Below are 9,643 nucleotides of genomic sequence, written 5' to 3' on the forward strand. Positions count from 1 at the left end.
AACAACAACATACTTTTCATTATGCAAGTATTATGGACCAGGTAATAAAATAATTGCATATCTGACCAGTCAGTACTTGTGAGACCTTGGGTAATCTATTTATTCTCTCTGTATCTCAGAGAGTTGTTGTGAAAATAAATGACATCATTGTTCTGCACTAGAGATTTATCCATTACCTCAGCCAGCTTCTATTCTTTCTCTTCAAGCCTCAACACTGGTTTCATTGGAAAAGTGTCTTCCCATGCAACTCTCCACCACAGGGCATGGGTGGGCCTCCGTACTTATCTGTGACCTAATAACCTGTCAATCATACCAGGTTACAAGGACTGCTTCAGGTTGCACCAGGCAGTGCTTTGATCTGTTGTGCATAGGGTTGCTCTGAGTCAGAATCGACTCAACAGCACCTAAAAAGAACATACATATTACATAATTCTTTTTGAGTTGGTCAGTTGGCATGGTGGTGGTGCTGATGTGCCGTGGAGTCAGTTCTGACTCATAGTGACCCTGTATAGGGTTTCCGAGACTGTAAATCTTTACGGGAGCAGAAAGCCTCATCTTTCTCCCGCGGAGCAGCTGGTAGTTTCATACTGCTGACCTTAAGGTTCACAGCCCGATTAGTAACCACTATGCTACCAGAGCTCCTTGGTCAATTGGCATACACACACCTTAATATATTTTACACCTTTAAAGAGAGGAAATATCAAAAACAAAGGTAAATATTTTGAACTTTTCTTATCAATAGGTTTAAGATACAATACTCTTCAAATACCATCCATAAGAACCTAAAGGAAAATAAGTATGGATTGCGGCAGTCACTGTACCAGTCCATCACATTGGGGGTCTTCCTCTTTTTCACTGACCCTCCGCTTTACCAAGCATAGTGTCCTACTCCAGGGACTGATCTAACCTGATAGTATTTCTAAGTCTCACCATCCTGGCTTACAAGGAGCACTCAGGCAGTACTTCCTCCAACATACATTTGTTTATTCTTCTAGCAGTCCATGGCACTTTTAACATTCTACACCAAAATCATAATTCAACTGTATCAATTTTTCTACAATCTTGCTTATTAATTGTCCAACTTATGCATGCATATGAAGCTATTGAAAATACCATGGCTTGGCTCAGGTGCTTCTAGTCTTCAAGCTGACATCCTTGCTCTTGAACACTTTAAAGAAGTCTTGTGTAGCAGATTGGCCTACTGCAGTACGTCCTTTGATTTCTTGACTGCTACTTCCATGAGTGTTGATAGTGGATCCAAGCTAAATGGTGTCTTTGACAACTGCAATCTTTTCTCCATTTATCATGATGATATGTATTGATTCACTTGTAAGGATTTTTGTGCAACCCATACTAAAGGTTGTGTTCTTTGATCTTCATTAGTAAGTATTTTAAATCCTCTCCACGTTCAGCGAGCAAAATTGTATCATGTGCATATTGCAGATTGTTCATGATTCTTCCTCCAATTCTGATGCCACATTCTTCATATACTCCACCTTCTCAGATTATTTGCTCTGCATACAGATTGAATAAGTATTGAGAAAAATCGCACTCTCTAGCACACACCTCTCTTGATTTTAAACCATTTAGTGTCCTCTTGTTCGGTTTGAATCACTGCTTCTTTGTCTGTGTACAGGTTCCTCATGAGCACAATTAAATGTTCTAGAATACCTATTTTTTGCAATGTTATCTAAAGCTTGTCATGATCCACACAGTCAAAAGCCTTTGCATAATCAATAAAGCACAGGAAAATATCTTTCTAGTATTCTTTGCTTTCAGCCAAGAACCATCAGATGTCAGCAGTGATATCCCTAGTTCCTTGTCCTTGTCTGAACCCGCTTGAACCTCTGGCTGTTCCCTGCCAATGTATTATTGCAACAATTTTTCAATCATCTTTAACAAAATTTTACTTGCCTGTAATATTAATGACATACTCTGATGATTTCCCCAAGTGCTTGGCTGCTAACTAAAACATTGGCAATATATAGCCACCCAGTTGTTCCTGATTTGACAATCTGCTCCTGTAAACATTATTGTTAGCATTGTTATTAAATTAAGCTGAGTCATTTCCAACTCATTGCGACCTTATATGGGATTTCCAAGGATCAAACTAGTGGATTTGAAAGGCAGTCTTGCAGTTAGCAGTCCATGGCTTATCTGAAAACCTGATGGAGCAGTTCTACTGTCTTGCTATGAGGTGACAATTCAAGGGCACACAACATGTATACATATATATATAGAGAGAGAGAGAGATGTCATTTGACCAACTCAAAATATATCATTTTCATTTCACAATTCTACAGCTTTAAGGGCATAAGTTTCACAGTATTTTCACTCTCTTAACATTTCGTGCATTTTCATTCCTCTGTATGATATGAATATATTATACTAAGAGACATTACATAAATGAGACCATTATTCAAAATGAGAATCTTTTCTACTAACAGCATCACTATTTGTAGCATGTAAGACTAAATAAATGTCTCCCATGAGTGACTAAATGCAAAATAAAAAGTAACCACTCAACTTTAATAGTTTAAAAAATGCTATTAAACATAATGGCTTCTTGACATTCAAGTAGCACTATGTTTTAAGCGATCTTCATTTTTTAAGAACTACTTTATTTTCATTTTAAATATTGATGGCAAATCAGGTTCTCCAGAGTGAGGAGTCATAGAAGAAAACTCTTCTAAGAAATAAATTCCCATGGACTCTGGAGTTCCAAAGTTCTTTTTTTTTTTATTATTATTATTTTATTTTTGTTTTGTTTTGTTTTTGTTTTCTCCTGAGGCTACACAATAACATCATAAAACTGAACACCTTGAAAATCTAACAGAGTAATCTTATTTCTCAAGATTATCTTCAATTCTTGCTGGTATGTACTTCTGAACACTTTTCTTCCCTCCTTACTTTAACCTTAAGGAAGAGCTCCAATTGATGTCAAGGATACATGAAAAATGAAATGGTCCAAACAGGTCACTATAGAATAAAGTCAACATGAAAGGAAGGGATGAGGCAAACAGGTGAAAAGAGTGGAGAAGAGAAGCCTTAAAAAACTTTACTTTTCTTTCTTATACTTCTGCAGAAGATGATCATAAGAGTTCAGGTCTAAGAAAAAAATCAAGCAATGTAAGTGGACAGAGGCTTGGGAGGTTTGGGCCTAGAATTATGTGAAAGGAGTCTTCGTGGTCTATGTTTCCTTATACCCAAGCTCATTAAGTTACAAGAAAGTCTGTCTAGGAATGGTGTATCTATAGCTGGCATTCTCAAGAACATGGTTGTAAGTGATAAGGAAAAGACTGGGTGAAGACAGACATGGGTATCTCTCCAAAGTGAGTAGCATGTTCAGTAAGTTAAAGAATGAAACCAGAGTGAAGATCATGTCTCTGCCTGCAATGCCTAAGATCTCTGAGGTCCAGACAGTGCATGGAACATGGCCGATTCTCAACCTATTAAACACAACACAGGGGAAAAAAAACAAACAACCACTAGTCTGTCAGTTTGTCTTACAGTGGTAGCTTGTGCATTGCTGTGGTTCTGGGAGCTATGCCAGTGGTATTTTAAATACCAGTAGGCTCACCCATGGTGGACAGGTTTCAGATGAGCTTCCAGACTAAGACAAACTAGGAATAAGGAGAGATGGACTAATTTCAAATATTTAGTCACTGAAAACCTTTGAACAGCAGTGGAACACTGTCAGATAGCACACAAATATTGAATATAATAAAGAGAACTAGAGCATTGTCAGATATAGTGCCTGAAAATGAATCCGACAGGTTGAAAGACACTCAAAATAGGACTGGGGAAGAGCTGCCTCCTCAAAGCATAGTTGACTATGAAGACAGAAATGGAGTAAAGCCTTCAAGACCTTCATTTGCTAATGGGACACAACTCAAAATGAAGAGAAACAACTGTAAACATCCATTAATAACTAGAACATGGAATGTACAAAGAATGAATCTAGGAAAATTGGATATTGGAATCTACAATATTGAATAGAAATTGGAAAGTACAAAGTATGAATCTAGGAAAATTAGAAATTATCAAAAATGAAATGGAACACAAAAACATCACTATCCTAGGCATTATTGAGCTGCAATGAACTGATATCAGCCATTTTGAATATGACAGTCATATGGTTACTATGCAGGGAATGACATATTGAAGAGGAATAACATCACATTCATCATCAAAAAGAGCATTTCAAGATTTGCCTTGAAGTACAACTCTGTGATAGGGTATCCATATGCCTATAACATGGATCAGTTAATACCACTAATGTTCATATTTACACACCAACCACTAAAGCCAGTGATGATGAAACTGAAGAATTCTGCTAACCTCTTCAATCTGAAATTGATCAAACATGCAATCAAGATGTATTAATAATTACTGATGATCGGAATGCACAGGTTGGAAACAAAGAGAAGAATCAGTAGTGGGAAAATTATGGCCTTGGTGATAGAAACGATGCAGGAGATCACATAATAGAATTTTGCAAGACCAATGATTTCTTCATTGCAAATGCCTTTTTAAAACAATCTAAAAGATACATGCAGACCTCACCAGATGGAATACCCAGAAACTAAATTGATTACATCTGTGGAAAGAGACTATTGGAAAGCTCCATCTCATCAGCCAAAGCAAGGTCAAGAGCATACTGTGGAACAGACATTGTTCATATGCAAATTCAGGCTCAAGCTGAAGAAAATGAAAACAAGTCCACTAGAACCAAAATATGACCTTGAACATTGTTGTTGTTAAGTGCTATTGAGCTGGTTCCAACCTACAGCAAACCTATACAGGATTTTCAAGGAGCAGCTGGTAAATTTGAACTGCCCACTTTGCAATTCAAACCAAACTTACAGTCCACCACTTAATTTTCAGTGCCACACCAGGACTCCAAATTCATAGATTCAAAACAATGTATAAAAAACAAAACTGGGAATCATTCATAAGAGAAGATAATGAATCCAACTGCGATCTAGAAATTCTGGATCCTCTTTTTAGTTCTCTGGGCAGGTCTTGTCTCTATCTTCATTCTCTGTAAGTACCTACTTTACCAAAGTGATAGGAGAATCTTTGATAATAAATATTGGTAACAAATTTCAGGGGTTACTCATTGAGAGGTTTAAATCGACCAGCCACTCAGAGAAACAAAAATAAGGCTTTCTGCTACCATGAGTCAGAAACTGAATCAATAGCACACAACCACCACACCAAACAAACACAATACCACTACACTGTCTTCCTTATTCACTGTCCAACTTTGAGATGCATATGAGGTGATTGAAAATACCATGGCTTGGGTCAGGCATACCTTAGTTCTCAAGCTGACATCTTTGCTCTTCAACACTTTAAAAAGGTCTTGTGCAGCAGATTTGCCTGATGCAATACACTGTTTGACTTCTTGACTGCTGCTTCCATAAGTGATGAAAACATGAAATCTTTGACAACTTCAATCTTTTCTCCATTGATGTGGATGTTGTTTATTGACCCAGTGAGGATTTTTGTTTTTTAACATTGAGGTACAACCCATACTGAAGGCTGTGGGCTTTGATCTTCATCAACAAGTATTCACTTTCAGCAAGAAAAGTTGGATCATCAGCACATCGCAGGTTGCTAATGAGTTTTCCATAAGTCAGAGTGCCACATTTTCCTTCTTCCATCCAGCTTCTCAGATGATGTGCTCAGAATAAATATGGTAAAAGAAAACAACTCTGGTGCACACCTTTCTTCATTTTAAACCATTCAGTGTTCCCTTGCTCTGTTTGAACAACTGTCTCTTTGTCTATGTACAGGTTCTTCATGAGTACACTTAAGTGTTCCAGAATACTCATACTTTCCAATGTTGTCCACAGCTTGTCATGCTCCACACAACTGAAAGCATTTGCACTGTCAATAAAGCACAGGTAAACATCTTTCTGGTATTCTCTGCTTTCAGCCAAGATCCATCTGACATCATCAATGATATCCCTCATTCCACGTCCCCATCTGAACTCAGATTGAAAGTCTGGCATTTCTCTGTCAATGTACATTTGCAGCCATTTGGGATTATTTTTAGCAAAATTTTACTTGTATGAGATATTAATAGTATTGTCCGATGATTTCTGTATTCCATTGGGTCACCTCTCTTTGGAATGGGCACAAATGTGGATCTCTTCCAATCAGTTGGCCAAGTAGTTGTCTTTCAAATTTCTTGGCATAGATGAGTGAGTGCCTCCAGTGCCGCATCACTTTATTGAAAGATTTCAATTTGTATCCCATCAATTCCCAGAGCCTTCTTCTTTGCCAATGCCATCATTCAACTTGGACTTTTTCCTTCAGGATCATGGGCTCTTAATCATATGCTATCTTCCTAAAATCATCGAACATCAGCCATTTCTTTTTGGTACGGTGACTCTGTATATTCCTTCCTTCTTCTTCTAGTGCTTTCTGCATCATTCAATATTTTGTCCATAGAATCCTTCAATATTGGAAGTCTAGGCTTGATTTTTTTTTCTTCAGTTCCTTCAGCCTGAGACATGCTGAGCATGTTCCCCTCTTTTGGTTTTCTAACTCCAGGTCTTTGCACATTACATTATAATATTTGACTTTTTCTTCTCGAACTGACCTTTGAAATTTTCTGTTCAGCTCTTGTACCTCCTCATTTCTTCCATTTACTTTAGCATCTCTACACTGGAATGCAAGTTTTAGAGTCTCTTCTGACATTCATTTTGATCTTTTCCTTTTTTCTTCACCTTTTGCTTTCTTACCGTATGATGTTCTTGATGTCATCCCACAAGTTTTCTGTTGTTTGGTCCTTAGTGTCTAATACTTCAAATCTGTTCTTCAGAATATTTCTAAATTCAGGTGGGATATATTCAAGGTCATATTTTAGCTCTCATGAACTTGTTTTAATTTTCTTCAACTCTAGCCTGAACTTGCATATGAGCAATTGATGATCAGTTCCACAGTCTGCCCCGGCCTTGTTTTGGCTGATGATAAGGAGCTTTCCCACCATCTCTTTTCACAGATGTAATCAATTTGATTTCTGTGTAATCCATCTGGTAAGGTCCATGTGCATAGGTATTTTTTGCAATAAAGAAGTGACTGGTATTGCAAAAGTCTACTATGCGATCTCTAATATCATTTCCATCATCAATGCCGTATTTTCCAACCACTGATCCTTCCTCTTTGTTTTCAGCCTTTGCATTCCAATTGCCACTAATTACCAATACATCTTGATTGCATGCTTCATCAATTTCAGACTGAAGAAGTTGGTAGAGCTGCTTGTTCCAACACCTCCTTGCAGCCTTGCCTGGCTGCCTCTAATCTCTGGCTGAGCACTGAAGTTGGGTGAATGGCAGTGCACCAGCACTACTTGAGGAGCTAGCCACCTGCTGGTACTCCTGGACTGCTTGGTGCGCTTCTCACCCTCTAGTCAACTAGTTGACTGGGTACTGAAATAGCTGAAATGTGAAAAAGGCAGCAAACACAAAATGAAGGCATACCTGCTGTGTCTCAAGCAAGTGGGAACCAGAGCCCCAACAATACATGTTGCTTTTGCTGGTGCTGTTGTTGAAGCTGCTCTTGCATCATGGTTAAGAATGAAGAAGGAGATGGTGTGGGAAGATCAACACACCAACAAGATGAAGAGTGTGCAGGTCATAGAGGAATGCCAAAACCCCACTTCTGGTAAAGTTTTGTCCTGGTCTCAAAATTTTCAAAAAAGTTCTCAAAACAAATCAAATTACATACTACATTAGGCAAATCTGCAATACAAGACCTTTTTAAAGTGTTCAAGAGCAAAGATGTTAGCTTAAGGACTAAGGTGCCATGGTATTTTCAATAACCTGATATGCATGTGAAAGGTGGACAGTGAATAAGGAAAAGCATAGAAGAATTGATGCATTTGAGTTGCGGTGTTGGAGGAAAATATTGAAAGTACCATGGGCTGCCAAAAGAACCAACAGATCTGTGTTGGAAGAAGTATGGCCAGAGTGTTCCTTGGAGGCCAGGATGGCCAAACGTCATCTCTCATACTTCAGACATATTGTCAGGAGGGACCAGTCACTGGAGAAAGATATCATGTTTGGTAGGGTGGAGTGTCAGAGAAAAAGAGGAAGATCCCCAACGAGATGAATTGGCAAAGTGGCAGCATCAGTGGGCTCAAGCATGGCATTGAGGTTGTGAGGTTGGCCCATTGTGATGTTGGCCCAGGATCAGGCAATGTTTTGTTCTGTTGTGCATAGGGTCGCTATGAGTTGGTACTGACTCAATGGCACCTAACAACAACTACAACAAAAAAATTTTATGACAAGATGATGAAGGCTCCAGCAAGAAGAAATCTTTCAGAGAGTTCTCTGAACAAAATATAGTGAAGAGAACCTCCTGTTGGCTTGCCTGTGAAGACTTAAAAAAAAAGTGCAGAACTAAGCAGTTATTGAAGAAAAGGCCAGGATAATACAGGAAGATTATATTTCTATACTGTCACCAAAAGAGGTCAGCCTGGATTCTCCAGTTAGAGAGGTGATCAAGAGTAATCTCTTGAACCTAAATCCTCACATGTATGAAGATGCTCAAATCCAGATCTGTACTTAATGCCCCGATATTCTTTCTCAATGTTTTTGAACTCTCACATTTAGAAGTCTCTTGTTGAAAGTACTGCTGCCGGCTCTGATTCTGAATCTTAATTTTCATCACACACACAAAAAAAAATTTTTTGGAGGTCTGGCATGGGAAGTGAAATTAGTTAAATAACTTGGGGAACAGAGTTCCCAGAGAACGCTAGTTTAGCATTCCTCAGGCAATTGTAAACACAATACAATTGGTTATTCAGGTCTTTGTCTCCATTTTTATCAAGGTTATACATGGTTAGTTTGGAGAAAAATACCATTTACAACAAATGAATTGTCAAGTTGAGTTTGTTTTATTCAACAATCTATTCTACTTGCAATCACACTGTACTTGTAGTCGTATGAAGATTTTCCTAGTATACAACCAGACACTGCATGTATGCAGTAACTGCTTCCTTACCATGTATTTGTTGTAATCAATAGTTAATCCAATGGCATAACTTATATCTGTATAAGGACTTTTGTGCAATATGGGCTTATAGAAACACTTGCTAAACTCTGGTTTGCATTTTTTAACTTCATCTAAGACAGAAAAAGCCAACTTTTAAAAAACATATCAATGGTATTCAAATGCTGGGTTCAGTACACTAATTTTGAAACCACTATTTCTGTACATTAAAAATATGAGCTATTTATAACTGTTTGTTGGAAAAGCCTAATGGGGGAGTGGAGAGGGTCTCTCTCTGGTTGTTCACTGCCAAAACTGTGGCATTTTCATTACACAAATGTTTGCTATGAAAAATAAACAAAAAGAAAAAAAAAAAAAAAACCAATTTGAAGCTAGTCTGTCTCAATGACAAATCAATGAATGATCATTATTGATTATAATAGAAAAAATGTATATATCAAGAGCTGAACAGAAAATTTCAAAGATCTGCTCGAGACGATAAAGCCAAATACTATAATAAAATATGCAAAGATTTGGAATTAGAAAACCAAAAAGGAAGAACATGCTCAGCATTTCTCAAGCTGGGGGAACTGAAGAAAAAATTCAAGCCTCGACTTTTGTTATCGAAAGAGTCTCT

The 9,643-nt window shown here is 37.8% G+C and overlaps 2 pseudogenes; both read left to right on the forward strand.

The window, feature by feature from the left end:
• The first annotated feature begins 7,456 nt into the window (after positions 1 to 7,456).
• LOC102833339 lies at positions 7,457 to 8,675 on the forward strand (annotated as a pseudogene).
• A 284-nt stretch (positions 8,676 to 8,959) lies between these two features.
• LOC102840017 overlaps positions 8,960 to 9,643 on the forward strand; it is a 6,896-nt pseudogene continuing 6,212 nt past the window's right edge.

Source organism: Chrysochloris asiatica, unplaced genomic scaffold (genome assembly GCF_000296735.1).
Source record: "Chrysochloris asiatica unplaced genomic scaffold, ChrAsi1.0 scaffold00200, whole genome shotgun sequence".
NCBI classification, from domain to species: Eukaryota; Metazoa; Chordata; class Mammalia; order Afrosoricida; family Chrysochloridae; genus Chrysochloris; species Chrysochloris asiatica.